The sequence below is a fragment of the Polyodon spathula genome, chromosome 4, assembly GCF_017654505.1.
Source record: "Polyodon spathula isolate WHYD16114869_AA chromosome 4, ASM1765450v1, whole genome shotgun sequence".
NCBI lineage: Eukaryota > Metazoa > Chordata > Actinopteri > Acipenseriformes > Polyodontidae > Polyodon > Polyodon spathula.
In genome coordinates, this window is record NC_054537.1 from 78,977,193 (window position 1) to 78,995,519 (window position 18,327).

Genomic DNA, 18,327 nt, shown 5'->3' on the forward strand with positions numbered 1-18,327 from the left:
ATAGCTTTTGATTCAGAATACCTATTCCTTCATATCTTCCTGTTAAGCCTTAATGTGATCTCTTGTGCTGGAAGTGTAAAGATATGTGGAAGTAACCCTAACCAGAATTCATTATCAGGCATGTTTTAGTCTCTTCCCCCAGGTATGTGGACATTTAGTTTTTTTATATAATAGTATTTTTAATCATTTGTTTACATGTGCAGCTGTTCCACGAACAAGTGCGACCCAGTGCAGCTCTGTGCCTGAGCCAAGATTTGGAAAAAGGATTGGAAATGATTTTGCAGTTGGCTCAGTGGTTCTATTTGAATGCAATCCAGGATATACACTAAACGGATCTACTGCAATTAGATGTGATACCGTTCCCAATGCTCTGGCTCAGTGGAATGACTCGCTGCCTACTTGTGATGGTGAGTAGAAGTGCCTAATCTTTTATAAAGATGTGTTTAATTCCTGAGAAGTATGAAGCAGATTGTAAATTAAAGTTTATTACTTGAATGACAAGATAACTGGCTCATGCACGCCACATGTTTCACATAACATTTTCTAACATACAGTATATCATTTTATTTTTATAGATAATGCAATGATTATTATTTTTATTATTATTTTTTTGTTTGTTTCTCGAATTCTACTGATACCTTTCAATGAATGCTGCCTAATTGTTCATTTTTTGTCACTGGAAAAAATATACTTTCGTGACTCACCAGTTTAATTATTGAGTTAGAAAATTAAGAATACCACTCACCTACAGTGCTCATGTCAGATCTTAAAGGTCAATTTAGTTAACTTTTAGCTGAAAATTTTGAAAATACAAATCTATGCAATAAACAAAGCACATGTGGATCGATTTTGATTTATCATCAATGTTATGTTAATTGCATCAAAATAAAACATGCTGCACATTTGCTCTGTTTACTGCATAAAAAAAATATAAAATATTTGGCCAATAGTTTCCATTATAAAGTGATTGATCTGCCCTATATATATATAAGCAAATTGTACAACATTGTACAAAATTCCACAAATGCAGTAAAACTTCAATTTTGAATCAAAGTAAACAGTAACACATGGGGAAGGGAAAGTTCGTTTTTTGCAAATCCCTACTAAATAAGAATGGTATTTGTTTAAAGCCACAAATTGGGCACCACAAATATAAAGTCACAGTTTTAGATCTATGCTGTGACAGTCGCACAATACACTATATGGGAACATTCATTTTTTAAAATTCTCAATAAGAGTTAATGGAAAATGATATTCATCATTGGCATGGTTTACATGCAAAAATAAGACCATATTTTCCTTATCTGTTTTTACCTTTCAGGTAATTTGGGTTTCCATGTAGTTTTCCTTTCGGTAGGGAAATTCTTCCAAATACAAATGACCCAATTAATATTAAAATAAGGAGGTGTGACAGGGTATCTGTCACTTGCGTGGGTATGCCTATGAGTGAGTGAAGAGACATGCAGGATTGATGTGTTTGTCATTCCCCACAGGCACACAGGATTTATTAACATATGACAGAATGAAAACAAACAAACAGGTTATGTGACGTTACCAGCGATGTTACCACACAGAGGACACATACAGCAAGCTGTACAAAGGAAAAATTAAACACAGTACAAAAAACTACAAATAAAAGGTGCCGTAAAAATGGCTAGCGCTATTCCCCTAAACAGGAGGTCCCGTTAGAATACACTTCTCTCTATACTACAGGCTTTTGTTGCCTGAAACTAACAGGAGGTCCTGCTGGAATACACTTCTCTCTATACAGCAGGCTTTTGTTGCCTGAAACTAAGCTCTGTTCCTACCCCGCCGGTATACACACGACCGCCATCGACTGCAGTTTCTTCTTGCGTGAATGCTGGAACCCTGACCCTGGTTAAAACAAGCAGTAGTCAGCAGTCTCCAGTTCTCTTCCAGACCTCCATAGCACAGAGTCTCATGGCCTTGCACCAGCCTCGACCAATTTCGGCCAGATGTTTTTAAGGAAGCAGACACTCAGTTGGGACATGCCCACCTACTGGTCATCGATTAGGAGAACCAATTGCTTACTGCCTTTCCCCGCAACCAAACACATCAGGCAGCAACTCCCAACCGAGCGCTCGTTAGCAAACAATTACTTAAATAATTAAACAATTACAAACACACACACACAAACACATTTTCACATGCAGGGGTCCGCTGTCCTGCTAAAGGAGGGTATATACATTTTTTTTCTTTCTGTGTTCTGTTTTGACCTGGTGCGATAACTGATATTGTGCAGCTTTCTTAAACTGAGTTTCACAATACGTTTTTAGGTTATGTTGAAGAACCACAAGTGCAGTCTGCCTCATTTGACCACCAAAAAAAATTAACAATTAAGGAAAGGAAACAAAACAAAAACTCATCATTACATAGACAATACCTCAAAGAAAAAATCCAAAAGATAGCGCTTTGCACTATCCATGCAATATTTGCTAATCATTTTTTTATGATTTTTTTATTTAGTGAACCCAATTATTTTATCTTGATTTTCTACCCAAGTTAGAATGCCCCTTTTCCCTTATGCAGCAACTCCCCACACAGCTCAGGGGAACTGAAGGTTCAGTGGGCTTCCTTCGATCCCACGCCCAAGCCAGTTTTGTGTTCTACACCAAGGAACTAGAGAGCGGATGTCAGCGAGCTATCGGCCTCTGAAGGTCAGCCCTACAAGTGTCCGCCTAAGCTCAGTGGGTGCCTGGCAGATAGGGTCTGCTGCAGAACGATGAAGAGAAACAGTCACTGGCAGTTTTGCCTCCCGCAAGAGCACCAGAGCCAATGCAACGCTCCCTCTGGAGTCTGTAGCGAAGACCGCTGGCTTTGCACAGACAGGACGCGAACCTATGCTCCCATGACTGTATTAATCACCCTGTGTACCTAGCTAATAATTTTTTGACTGCATACAGTGGCTGTCAAAAGTATTCACCCCCCTTGGACTTTTTCACATTTTTTTGTGTTACAACATGGAATCAAAATGGATTTAATTAGGAGCTTTTGCCACTGATCAACACAAAAAAGGCCATAAAGTCAAAGTGAAAAATAAAATCTACAAATTGTTCTAAATTAATTACAAATACAAAACAGAAAATAATTGATTGTATAAGTATTCACCCCCTTGAGTCAATATTTGGTAGAGGCACCTTTGGCAGCAATTACAGCCATGAGTCTGGACACTGCAATTTTTGCCCATTCTCCTGTGCAAAATTGCTCAAGCTCCGTCAAGTTGGATGGGGACCTTTGGTGAACAGCAATTTTCAACTCTTTCGACATATTCTCAATTGGATTGAGGTCCAGGCTTTGCCACTCCAGGACACTGACCTTTTTGTTTTTAAACCACTCCAGTGTGGCTTTGGCTGTATGTTCTGGGTAATTGTCCCAGGTCTCCTGCAGACTTCAGCAGGTTTTCCTACAGGATTTCTCTGTACTTTACTGAATTCATTTTGCTCTCTATCTTCACAAGCTTTCTAGGTCCTGATGCAGAGAAGCATCCCCATAGCATGATGCTGCCACCACCATGCTTTACAGTAGGGATGGTGTTCTCAGGATGATGTGCGGTGTTAGGCTTGCGCCAAACATAGCGCTCAACATTGAAGCCAAAAAGCTCTATTGGACTTATTTAAATGAACAGGAAGTTATTTGAAGATATCTTCAAATGATTTACAGATATCTTTAAAACCCTCATTTGAAGATATCTCTAAATGACAGTTTGTCGCACCATGCTAGCCAAATCCACATATTATTTAAAGATATCTCTAAATCATTTGAAGATATTTTCAAATAACTTCATGTTTATTTAGAGATATCTCTAAATAACTTCCTGTTAATTCAAAGATATCTTCAGAGCACTTTCACATAAAGTATTTTTGAGATATCTTGAAATGGCTTCCTGTTCATTTGAAGATATCTTCAAATGATTTAGAGATATCTCTAAATGAACAGGACATTATTTAGAGATATCTCTAAATGATTTACAGATATCTGAAAAGTATTTAAAGATATCTAAAAAAAACATTTAGAGATATCTTAAAACGATTTAAAGATATCTAAAAATGCATTTTAGATAACTAATTTAAAGGTCCATTTAAAGATAAAATGATCTGTAAATCAATTTGAGATAACTGGAAATTATTTAGATATCTTCAAGTATTTATAGATATCTATAAATTAATTTGAGATATCGCTATATGATAATTTGGCTTGCCATAGTCATGAGCAGTTAATGTGATCCCTTTCAAAATAAATATAGTGAATTTGTCATTCACAAAGCTCTGAAAATTACTGCAGTCAACAAAAAAAAAACAGTTTTTTTTTTTTTAAAACCCAACATTCAGATCTTCAAGGTCAATTATTGTATTTTGCTTCATAATAAATGAATAGATTTTATTTAAACTGCATAATACATACTGTATAAACAGAAATAATGGAAAAAAACTGTAGTGTTAAAGTTTAATACATTGTAGATCTACAGTACAATAGCAATTACACAGAAACTGTGTAGGCTCTGCAATGTTCTAACCCTTGTTCTTGTGTATTTCGCTGCCATCAAAGAGAGCCTAAAACCTACCATACTGCACAGAGTAAGTGCAAGATTCTGTTAGAATGTTCGAGAGAATAATTTTTTTTATAAACAAAGCTAGTATTTAAAATGTCTTGCTCGCAAACATTTCACGTTTTACAGTATGTGTCTTATGGCTCTCGACCATATGGAAATGTTGGGATGCGGCTCGTAGGGTCAGGAAGTTTGGCCACCCCTGCAAAATGTGTGTGTGTGTGTGTGTGTGTATATATATATATATATATATATATATATATATATATATATGTATATATATATATGTATGTATATGTATATTGAAAATGTACATATATAATATACTGGTATACAAGGTTTCCTAAGAACGGTAGCTTCCGCAATTCTCATCCTTATTGTAGTCTGCAGATGGAGCTAAAATTCAGTACTTTAGGTTTATGATATAAAACAAAAACATCCAGTCAAAATGTTTAATACAGTACATTTTCAAAATACTGGTAATAAATCTACAATAGGATACCCTACTCGCCCACATTTCCCACTACATCTTCTTCTTCTTCTTCTTCTTCTTCTTCTTCTTCTTCTTCTTCTTCTTCTTCTTCTTCTTCTTCTTCTTCTTCTTCTAATACCTGAATCCAAAATCCACAGGGACAGAGCAAGGCTTCTGCCATATAACGTTGTTATATATTTTTTTGTAATTGGGGATCCGGTGTACCGGTAGTCCAAATTCCTCAGTAGAAAGCCAATCCATCCTGGCATTTGTGTAATTTTCTAGAACATTGTTCTGTAAGTCTTACGACAAACTGCTTTTAAGTCCTTGTGACTGGGTAGCATCGACAATGAGACCCAGAAACCAGCACTTTACAGTTCCAGCATTCATGTGCATTTATCTACAAATACAAATACAAAACATTAAACCCTCAAACAACCAGCACCGCACCGTACCTTCACCATCACAATTAACACTCAATTAGGATTACCCTCTTTATACACATGTGGCTGGAGCCAGGCTTTCACACTGCCACACTGCCACAGCCACATTTTTGTCTTTTTGAACAAATTCATGGAACCATTTTTTAAATGTTTTGAAACTAATTTTTCTGTATGATATAGGTTTAAGAGATTTTACTTCAATTCTAAACACGGTTACTAAAGTCTGATGCTGAGGTTGGTAGCCAGGAGTAATAATATAGGACACCACCGGGACAATTTCCCAGCTATGCTCATTTTATACATTTTGGGGAACAAACCAGACTTTTTTGTCCTTGGTAGGTACCCATGATAGATGCAACTTAAGAACAGTGTACATACAATGAATTGCATCGTATTGCTTAGGGAAAAAATATCTTTCTATGCTTTGCAGAGCCTTTATTATTGTATTTATTTATTTATTTACATATTTATTGTAAAAGGCTGATTTTTTTCATTTGCAGAAGCTTCAGTGTTGTTAATAACCTTGCTTATGAAACAATTAAACTGTAAAGCTCTATCATTTTATGATTCACTTGTAAATGTCAATTATTTGAAACGTTGAATAAATGATGTCATATACAAAAAAAATACTGAAAGAAGAGGGTTCTAAACACCTCATACTGTAAGCTTATTTTTTCCTATTTGGTCAAAGAAGCTTACCAGGACTACTTCCAGCAGGTCTCAGTTGTTAGTAAATATTTACTTGGTACAGCCTTTAGTTATAGCAGAAATTTGTCTGAGGTTAAGTCACAAATGAGATCTTTACTGTTGAAGTCTGAACATAAAGTACAATTTTCAAAAGCTGTTTCATTTCTGGTGGCAAATTCCATAGAATTTTTCCAATGTTAATATGTCAAAAACTATCCTTCTATTTTCTAAAGTGATATTTTGTTTCACTGCCACCGGCTTGCATTTCATGCATATTTTTATGCACTTCTTTAGGAGCTTTAAATAAATAAGTCATGAGCATTTAAGTGGTGTAATCTGCCAAAAAAAAAATTGTTCCAGTTCAAATGGGTTAACTTGTCAATGCTGTATAAACACAACTGGGATCAAAACCTGTCCCTAAACAGCAGAACTATATATATATATATATATATATATATATATATATATATATATATATATATATATAATCAAAACACAAATGCAAACAAGACCAGCTGTAAAGGGGTTTAAGAACGTACTCCTCGAACTCGAATAACATATATATATAGTATCTATTATAATCATATTAATATATATATATTCTACTATATATATATATATATATATATATATATATATATATCAGGATGATTAGAAAGTAAGTTTACCGTGTTTGTGTCCTACTAATCTTTCATTCAAATGGTATAGTTGCATTGTATAGAGTACAGAGATTTCCAGAAAGCTTTTGACAAAGTCCCGCACAAAAGATTAATTCTCAAACTGAACGCAGCTGGGATTCAAGGAAATGCATGTACATGTATTAGGGAGTGGTTAACATGTAGAAAACAGAAAGTACTGATTAGAGGAAAAACCTCAGAATGGAGTGTGGTAACCAGTGGTGTACCACAGGAATCAGTATTAGGTCCTCTGCTATTCCTAATCTACATTAATGATTTAGATTCTGGTATAGTAAGCAAACTTGTTAAATTTGCAGACGACACAAAAGTAGGAGGAGTGGCTAACACTGTTGCAGCAGCAAAGGTCATTCAAAATGATCTAGACAAGATTCAGAACTGGGCAGACACATGGCAAATGACATTTAATAGAGAAAAGTGTAAGGTACTGCACGCAGGAAATAAAAATGTACATTATAAATATCATATGGGAGATACTGAAATTGGAGAAGGAATCTATGAAAAAGACCTAGGAGTTTTTGTTGACTCAGAAATGTCTTCATCTAGACAATGTGGGGAAGCTATAAAAAAGGCTAACAAGATCCTTGGATACATTGTGAAAAGTGTTGAATTTAAATCAAGGGAAGTAATGTTAAAACTGTACAATGCACTAGTAAGACCTCATCTTGTATATTGTGTGCAGTTCTGGTCACCTCGCTATAAAAAAGATATTGCTGCTCTAGAAAGAGTGCAAAGAAGAGCGACCAGAATTATTCCGGGCTTAAAAGGCATGTCATATGCAGACAGGCTAAAATAATTGAATCTGTTCAGTCTTGAACAAAGAAGACTACGCGGCGATCTGATTCAAGCATTCAAAATTCTAAAAGGTATTGACAGTGTCGACCCAAGGGACTTTTTCAGCCTGAAAAAAGAAAGAAGGACCAGGGGTCACAAATGGAGTTTAGACAAAGGGGCATTCAGAACAGAAAATAGGAGGCACTTTTTTACACAGAGAATTGTGAGGGTCTGGAATCAACTCCCCAGTAATGTTGTTGAAGCTGACACCCTGGGATCCTTCAAGAAGTTGCTTGATGAGATTTTGGGATCAATAAGCTACTAAAAATCAAACGAGCAAGATGGGCCGAATGGCCTCCTCTCGTTTATAAACTTTCTTATGTTCTTATGTTCTTATGTCTTAAAATCTGAATAGGGCGTTAGGTGCACCAAGAAAAAAAAGTTTTACCATATCCACTTAATATAAAATATGTAGGAAGACTTTAACAAATATATACATTTCATTCTGTGGGTGATAGAGCATCCCAAACATTTATTTCTAGGCGCTATATGCTCTCCCAGTAACTTTATAGGCTAAAAAAATAAAACGAAAAAAATAAAATAAACATGCATATTAAAATTAATCAATCTCTCTCACTCTCTCTCTCCTCTCTCTCTCTCTCTCTCTCTCTCTCTCTCTCTCTCTCTCTCTCCTCTCTCTCTCTCTCTCTCTGTCTCTCTCACTCTCTCACTCTCCTTTCTCTCTCACTCCCTCACTCTCCTCACTCTTTCCTCTCTCACTCTCTCCCCTCTCTCTCTCTCTCTCTCTCTCTCTCTCTCTCTCTCTCTCTCTCTCTCTCTCTCTCTCTCTCTCTCTCTCTCTCTCTCTCTCTCTCTCCCCTCTCTCTCTCCTTTCTCTCTCTCTCTCACTCTCTCACTCTCTCCCCTATATCTCTCTCACTCTCTTTCCTCTCTCTCTCACTCTCTCTCACCCTCTCTCCCCTCTCTATCTCACTCTCCTCTCTCTCTCACTCTCTCTCCTCTCTCTCTCTCTCTCTCTCTCTCTCTCTCTCTCTCTCTCCTCTCTCTCTCTCTCTCTCACTCTCACTCTCTCTCTCTCTGATTTTAGCATGTTGTGCCGCTGAGAATTTACAAAAAAAAGCAGATATTCTTTTTTGGGACATTTTCAATAACCGTTCTGCTGTAGTATACGTAGGCTTCTGACACACGTACACAGTGACATTCGACAGCTCTCATGAAAAAATTCACAAGGAGCAAGACACCGGAACGCACTTCCACCTTTGGAGCTTCTGACTGCCCTTGTCTACAATGACTACTGTAAATAAAATAAAACTGTTCAACATGTGTGTAGAAGTAAACATTTCTAAATTGCAGTGTTTAAGTGGATCATAACAGTATTCACTACTTTTTTATTTGTTTGCTTTAAATGTTTATGATGATCTCGTTGTGCACATTGTAGCAAAGACTGTGGTTAAAGTTTGTATTTTATTTTAATTTGAGTGTTGTTTTTTGTCCCATGTACATGTAAGTGTTTGAGAGGTGGCAGTTCCACACAGGTCCATCAGGTCGGCACAGTAAGACACACGCCCCAAATAACAGCACATATTTAAATAAAGAAATGAAGACCAAAACATTTTAAAGTTTGATTTCTGATTGACTGTTTTTGAAGTTATGTAAAGCTATTCAACCAATTACAGGTAATTCATGAATATTGAAATCAGCATTACTCCTAAAACCATACCTGTCAGTTGTACTTTGTATATGCATAAACCTTAACATGCATACAATGTGGATGGAGGGATAGACACCACCATATATCCCTATAATCTTATATTCTCAATAATGTATGCCAAATTATGAAATTATGACATGACAATATTATGTAATTATGACTTGACAATTAGATAAGCGGTTCTCTAGATATATGCAAACATGTAAGTGTGAAGCACAGATGGACAGGCAGACCCCCAGAGCTGGGGGATAAGGAGGCACAGTAATAATACTGATAATACTGCATTTTTTAAGAGGAGACTATACCTTTTCAGTGATAACAAGATATTTAAGTAAGGGGTAAAAGCTGGGTAAAGAGGCAATAAAAGCCTCACCCCCAATACCTTTAGCAGGGCATGTATAGAAATGGCATCATTATATAATATATAAAGTACTGTATTTATTATAAGATACATTGAAGCAAAAACAACAGAAACAAATGTGTGATTGTTCTTTTTTCTTTTGTTTTGGGAAATGTTTTCCATTCTGTGAGACATATTCACCATCCTTGGTACTGAAAAGTGAATAATTTAATGTAAAGGGAATGTGTACTATTTTTAGCTTATTGACTGACAGGTTAATACAATGATAGCAGTAACTAATGTCACGAATATAGTGCTTAGCGTTAATTTGAAATGGTGATAGACAGATTAATAAGTGGATGGACTGCAACTGAAAGATTTAAACTCTAAAAGGTTAAAGTGTTCTTGTGTAAAATTGACAGCAGTGCTTAGCCTAGACTGTTTCATGGTGACCATGTGGATATTACTGAGAAGAAATATATTTATGCAAAAACATTTCAGATCTACAAAAGGAACCATGTTTAAAAAAGGAGATTAAACCAATAAAAGTATGACATAGAAATACAATCCAAAAATAAATGAACAAGACATAATAGAGTTGCAGGAGATAAACCTGGCTTTCAAAGTGTTTTAGCCACTGCATCACTGGTCAGTTATCTTTATTGTACTAACAAAGCTATTATTTATTTATTTGGAATGACATAGTATGATATATGTACAGGAAATTCACCCTCTGTGCTGTGGGCTGATGCTGAGTGCTTTTGAAATAACCACCTGGTACACTGTGAGATGGTTCATATCAAAATGCTAAAGTATGCTGTCTTCTGAGGTGTCGTTCATTGATTTGAAAGAATTCATGCCTCAGTATCTGCTCTCACTTCTACTCAAAATCAGTTATTCCTTAACTTGAGCTTCCAAAACTATACACTATACAAAGATACAGGCACATAGACTAAATCTGTCCCCAGGTCTGGATTCTTTCTACTGTAGAATGGCAATACAGGGGCCATTACAATGCTATATTTATAAACCAAAAAACATCGACTTTTACCCCAAAATGCTTAGCAAAACATGTACTGAGCTGAACATTTAATTAAATCCACAAACAAGCTGTAAACAAGATGTTGAAATGAATAACGGTAATAGCGATAGGAATAACTCTTAACTCTAGCTGCAGTTTTTAAAAATAGCAAATAATAAACTGTAATAACTGAAAATAATGACTGCTAACATTACAGAAATGTATGTGAATCATAGCTATCTGTATTACAAATATTGTTTGTTTTCTTATTTGGTATTTTTAAATCGTTATAGCAGCTCCGTAATAAAAAAATAAATAAAATAGTTGTCATTCAATACCATACTGACATTATTTTGTTCTGAAGTGAACTCATAACCTTTTTTCTGAACTGCTTTTCAGTTGATTTTCTTAATGTTATGCCTTTTAAATCTAATTTTTGATGCTATCCTTTTCAGGGTTATGGGATTCATATTATGTGTCAGAGTTTTTTTTTCCTACTTTTGAATTTTTTCTTTTAGTGCCCTGTGGTGGAATTTTAACTAAGCGCAGAGGAACCATTCTATCACCGGGTTACCCTGAGCCATATGACAACAATTTGAATTGTATATGGAAGATCACAGTGCCAGAGGGAGCTGGCATTCAAGTGAGTGAGCAGTTTGGAAGTTGTACAAGACCTCAACTATTGCTTGTATAAATAATTTTAATAAAATGAATGTTTAATTATATTGCATCAATTATGTACTGGGATTTTTTTACTATGGAAAGTATTTCGAATTTAGATCAGATGTCCTATGTCATTATGTATTTGTAGATTTAATAAACACCTAGTTTATTGTTGTTATACTATAGTACTGTACACATATAGTACTGCCAAATTAAAATTTTAACGTTAAAATCTCTCTCTACTTTATCTCTTTCCCTTTATAAGATTCAAATTATAAGTTTTGCTACAGAGCATAATTGGGATTCATTAGATTTCTATGATGGAGCAGATAACAATGCTCCAAGGCTTGGCAGCTATTCAGGTAAAAGAATATTATTTGTAATGAAAGTACATACATCACACATTTGACTTTCATAAGCATTATTAGCTCATTTGTAATCATCCATTGTGTGTAAACCCCAAAAATTGTGGACTGGAATTCAAATTTCTACATTTGTCTTGTTAACAAGGATGCATGCATTAAAGTCTCCATCATCATATGTGGTAGAAATGTGGTCCTTGTAACTTCATTTTGAATCCCTGTTTGAGAGATGCAGTCCAGATCACTGTAATATTGTTTAAGTAATACAACCCAAAGAAGAGGGCTTTACCGTCTGGTAAGGGCTACCTCATGCCATAAAGAGAACGACCTTACCAGACAGTAAAGCCTCCTCTGAGGGTTCTATTGCTATTGAAAATCGGTTTGTTTAAAAATAAATATACATTTGCATATTCCAGCGGTGTAAGATGTTAGTATCGCGGGTGGCGCTCTGTCAATTGTGCACCGCCCCCTAGGAACCCCCAGTCACGTTCGGCAGTGACATAGCCTGGATTCTAACCTATGATCTCCAGGCTATAGGGTGCAACCTGAACTCCACGCAGATCTGCCACTCGGGAGCCACTTTGTACTGGTACTCTTTAAGGGTGGTACGATACAAACCGCAGTAGTCTACCGGATATTGCACTCTTATTTTGGGGTTTTTTTGCGGTACAACTCATCTCCATGCATGAGCTACTTTTTTCAAGTGCTAGATGAAGTTTGTACCATTGCACACATTACTTGATTTAAGCATTATAAATATACGTTTCTCTATGTGTAAGTTAAATTGAAGCTTTTTTTCTGAAATACTGTAAATCCACGTGTTGAAAAGAGTTAAAGAGGATTTGCAGTCTTTTATATGGTTTGTTCTCAGATAATTAAAAATGAGCTGTTTGACCTTAAGCTTTTCACCTTTCATTGTTTATACTCATCTTCTTGTTCACATAATTGATATCTCGCTGTGAATTGTTTGAGAAACCATCAAACGAGCAAATATTTGAATGTAGAGAAGAAAAAAAAAACTAGCATTGCAGAGATGATGCTATTTGTATATTTAGAGATTTTTGCTAATTTTTTTAAAAATAAAAATAACCTGCTCATTAACCCAGTTTGTTTGGTTACATTGTTTTAGGCACAACAATACCGCAACTTCTGAACAGCACATCGAATAACCTGTATCTGAACTTTCAGTCGGATATTAGTGTGTCGGCTGCTGGATTCCATCTTGAATACACAGGTATGGCATATGCAAAGGACTGGTATCAGATTTAAAAAAAAAATTGTTGTATTTTGCATGCATTGTAGGTCAGTATTTCACTCATTGGCTGGGTTACATGCATGTTAAAATCGACTCTACAGTCATGACTGTGTGACTTTGTCACATAAATACATTGTGAAACACCAAAAGAACGTCCTTTGGTCGGCGTGACTTTAAGGGCAGGGTCAGTCGCTTTCTCATGATAAAAATAGCTGTAAAACCCATGTAAACCAGAGCAGGAATCCTACTTGTGTCTCACTTGTGTCTTGTACCTGTGTTCCCACATTTTCCACATACATTTATAGACTACTTTAATTAAATAAAGCTTTTAGATGTTAAACATATCTAGTTTTTAAGTAGTAAAACTTAGTTTTATTTTATATACTTTTATATATGTGTGTTGGAAAGGTAACGAAACACAAACATGTAATGCATGATAATACGGAATGTGTGCGACAACAGGTTAATTCCCTTCTCTTGTTAATTTTTTTAAATCTTCATGGCAACGCATGAAGCTCTCCTCGCGATATGCAGTCGTTCTTTTCCTAATTACTAGGCAGACACGGACATTTAAATATCCCCTCCCCTAAATGACTATGAATTGAGTAAGTAGGCATTGGTATGGTCCCCTTTTTTTTCTAAATTAGAACAGCATAGCAACGCATTCCCTAATAAGTACGGCAAAAACATTGTGAGTAAAACTGTCATGACTTGTAAATGTAAACGCTGTCATTGTTTATTGTAAAATTTTAGTATGCTTTAAATCATCTGTGTTTGTACAGTCAAAGATGTAAAGGATGTAATATGTCAAGATTCTGATTTTGTAATTGTAGACTACAATAAGTGAAAAGATATACCAGGCTCCATTTCTATATCAACTGCTAAATGAATTACAAAATCCACTTAAGTGCTAAAGCTAACCCTCCAGTAAAAACGCTTTGGGCATTTCAATTAATTATGAGCAGTGCATTATTTTAAATTATTCTTGCAGAGTTCAGCATCAGTCAACAGACACAGTTATAGTTGGTGCATAATTTTAAGAAATGAATGTCTTGTTTAAATGTGGAAGCATAGTCATTCATATGTAATCTAAATCTTTTTTTTAAGATATATGAGATTGGAGACAGTATTTTTCACTCATAAACAAACAGTGGAAACATATTTACATGTTGGTTTACACGACGACTGAATTTCCATACATTTATTGAAATTGAATATAAATGTGTGTTTTATATTTACTCTCCTTGTCCTGCACATAGACAAGCTTGTTGAAATGTGCTACCAAATAATCAAGTACCAGCAATCCCCCATGTCAAATCTGGTTAAGGCAAACTAGCCTCAAGTAATACATTAAAGACGAACAGATTTAGGTGAGATTGAGTTCTAATTGGACAATACCTGTAATAAATTATACTAGATTAAAGGAGGACCTTAATTGCGTATTTGTTGTTACACCAGCTTTTTATGTCTCAACAAAGTATAGATGAACTCACTTGATATAATGATTGCAGTTCAGTCATAATTTGTGATATAAAGCGGGTCATGATATAAACACGTTTGCTTAAGACAGCGCATTACGAGTGCGAGAAAAAAAGACAGAAAATGAACAGTGAATTAAAGAGCAGTGTTTTAATACTGTACATTTAGTTGTTCTTTACATTTAAACAAATGCATATAGTTTACTACAGGACAAATACATTTTGTATCATTAACTGGAACAAAACAGTTTGTGTCATCTAAAAAAGGCAGGAATTGTCGACAGATGAAAGCAATAATTAGGTGTTGCACTTGGTGGGTTTTTTTGTGACTAAAATTGACCATGTTAAAAAAGAAACCTTTGGTGACTGGTGTTTTGTAACTGAACTGTATCCCGTTAAGACCGCCAATGACAGGCTGCACAAAATATCAGTTTATCAGCCAAGATGATTATTGGTTGTTAGTTGCGTTGGAAATTAATTATATCCTGTGGTTTAAAGCCCAGTCGCGCAGCATTTGACAGGTTGCACAAAACGTGACAATAAGTGGGTTTGTGAGATGATACTAAGATAGATCATTTCTCAAAGAACCTATGGTGCATGGAAGGTGGTTTTTAAAAAATTGTGATAATAAACGGGGCATGATATTAAGTGCGGTGATTTAAAACGTGTTCATCTGTAATTACAAAAAACAGAACAGACTGAAGGACCACCATTGACTTCTGGGATAATAGAATTCAAAGATGAGTAAATAAAATTTAGTTCCCAACAGAGCAAAGTTTGTAGTGCTTAACAAGGTGACAGTTTTGGCTGGTTCATACAATACAGTATGCTGGCTTTGTTTTATGTATATATTTACTAAATTTGTATAGCGCTTTCTATACAAACGTATTGCAAAGCACTGTACAGTACATAGCAGAAAAAAAGAACAAACTACAATATCTTTCTATAACATGTCACACATACAACTGCCACAGTCAGACCATTAAATAACAGTAAACACATAATAATACAAAAGCAGCAATTTAAAGTTACATTAAAACCCACTAAGAAAGCCATTTTGTAAAAGTGCCTTTTTAGTCTTGACTTGAAAACTGTAACGGTCCCAGCTTCCCTGACAAATGAAGGCAGAGCATTCCATGATTTAGGAGCTACAAGAAAAAGCCCTGCCTCCCGTGGTGCTTTTGTTGACCCTAGGAATAACCAGCAGCCCCGCATCCTATGATCTCAGAGTGCGGTTTAGAAGATAGGTGGTCAGTAAACCCTGCAAATAACGAGGTGCTAATCCATTCAGGGCCTTGTAAATTAACAGCAAAGTCTTAAAATCAAGGCCCAAAACAGGGTTAATATGTTCACTTTTCCTGGTTTTAGTCAGATTTCTAGCGGCAGTATTTTGAACAAGCTGCAAGCGGGCTACCACATGTTTTGGGACACCAAACAAAAGTACATTACAATAATCGGTTCTAGATGAAACAAAGGCATGTATTAGTCTCTCGGCATCAGATACAGAAATAATTGGTGTAAGTTTGGCTATATTGCTCAAATGGTAAAAAGATACTTTAGGTACTTCCATAATATGAGTCAAAGTATCAAATATGACCTCCAAACTTTTTAGTTCTACTTTAAGTTTTGATGATAGACTGCAAGGGTCGAGCTCATGTAATCTCAAATTTCTTTTTAGTTGGTTCTGTGATCCCACTAGCATAACCTCTGTTTTACCTGTATTCAACATTAGACAATTCTGTGATATCCAATGCTTGATGTCTATAAGGCAAGTAACTAATAATTTCTGGTTTTAGGGACAAATTTAGCTGGGTATCATTAGCATAGCAATGGAAGTTCACTCTGTGTCTGAGGATAATGTTTTGAGGAATACTGGCAAAGCTGTCATTGCTTTGCGCATATAGAACGGGTGAACTAGGTGTGGTTAAAATGGCGATATTTAACCATCCTGTATTTGGCAAATATCTCAAATCCACCAAAGTATTCCCTTATAAAAGGTAAAGCATATTAAAAAAACATTGCAAATAATGGTAACCATGGTAGTTGCATAGTATAACCATGGCAAAACTGCAAAGATATTGTGCAAAATTACTGTGATAGCACTTTTTTCACCCCCTAAAAGAATAAAAGACCCATTGGTGTTACAAAGCTATAAATAGCTACATTTATGTGATATTAAGTATTCTTAAATTGTTTATTTCTAGTTTTATTACATTAACAGGTGGCACTTCCAAAAAGCTTGATGTATTTCCCCCATTGTGCTTTAATCCTGTATTTACTGTACCATGACCTCAGTACAAGTGCAAAGCAAGTATGTCTTTGGTCATAAAATAGTGTATACATTATATTTGCAGTATGTAAGTTGAATAATGCAATATGTTGTCTAATTGTGCAGGTGCCATTGTTTTTCTAACTACACAGAAAATTACACCTTCAAATATAAAGCTCAATGTTCTCTGCTCTAAGCGATAGGTTTAGACTCCTGCCCAGAGCCACAGACACCAAACAGCGCAATAAAAGTCGATGATAGATATATGGTTGGAGACGTGGTGACTTTTCAGTGTGATCAAGGCTATTCTCTTGAGGTAAGAAATCCCTATAAATATTCATATAGCTGTGGGGTGATGAATAGACCCACTTATTTACATTAGTACACACACTACAAATACAGATAAATCAGTTTTTGACGAGTCAGGTTTAAAATTGTAAGATCACCAGTTTAGATCATTAAAACAGACCCCAGTGTCAAACACAAAGAGTAATATAACAATGATAAGTCATGTTCGCTAAAGTACTACAGTTCTATTTTCCTTTAGATGTCAGTGTTACATTTAGAGGATTTCTAATCAAATAAAACATTTCTCTTTAAGGGGCATACTCATATAACATGTATGCCTGGTCCTGTTAGAAGATGGAATTACCCCGTTCCACTATGCCGAGGTATGTCCTGTGACTTGTGGGCCTTGTAAATTGTATTTTTGCAAAACTATTAAAAAAGTTACACTCTTTAAGCATTAACAGTCTAAAAACAAGTTTGGATTAGTTCACTTCACCAAATATATTAGCAAAAAATTAATCACAACTAAAAGGGCAACATTTTGCACTTGTGTCCCATAGACTAGGAATAACAGATTATTGAATTTGATATTTTGAAAGCAGCGCAACTAACTGTACTTTATGTTTGATGGATAAGTAGCAAAGTCATAGGGGTGAGCAACTATTTGTTAATGTCTTCTTTTGCAGCTTAATTTAAACTAAAATGCAGCATAATAATCTGTACTCTGGGTTTCTGAGTTTTGTTACACCTAAATTGCTTTACTGTAAGATCAAGAGATTTTTTATCTTTGATATGAAATGACAGGGAATAGAAAGGGACATCAAACAACACTGAAAAAGACAGTTATTTAAAATATCAATATTATATTTTATATAAGTATATATTTAGTATATATATATATATATATATATATATATATATATATATATATATATATATATATATATATATATATATAGAAAGAAAAAAAACATGATAGACCTTATCCGTACTGGTTAAAAGTGTAAATAATAACCAGTAATAACAAAAGTCAACTGTACTTCATCCTGTCATTTCTGTTTAACAAGCTTGCTGTTTCTTGCTTTCTCTTTTGTTGTTTATATAGCCCAGTGTGGAGGTTTACTGAAGGACTTTAGTGGAGTAGTTTTAAGTCCTGGTTTCCCTGGAAACTACCCCAGCAGCTTAGATTGTACATGGACAATAAAGCTTCCAATTGGTTTTGGTATGTGTGTTTTGCCTCATGTGACAAGCCAAGTGTCCCTTTAGTTTATTTGTAAGTCA

General features: G+C 35.3%; 1 long non-coding RNA gene across 1 annotated transcript; it reads left to right on the plus strand.

Moving 5' to 3' along the window:
* Positions 1–217: 217 nt before the first annotated feature.
* LOC121314907 lies at positions 218–17,057 on the plus strand. Its single transcript, XR_005950174.1, has 5 exons — positions 218–407; positions 11,250–11,374; positions 11,660–11,756; positions 12,886–12,990; positions 16,956–17,057. It is a non-coding gene; the product is annotated as an uncharacterized LOC121314907 (long non-coding RNA).
* Positions 17,058–18,327: the final 1,270 nt, after the last annotated feature.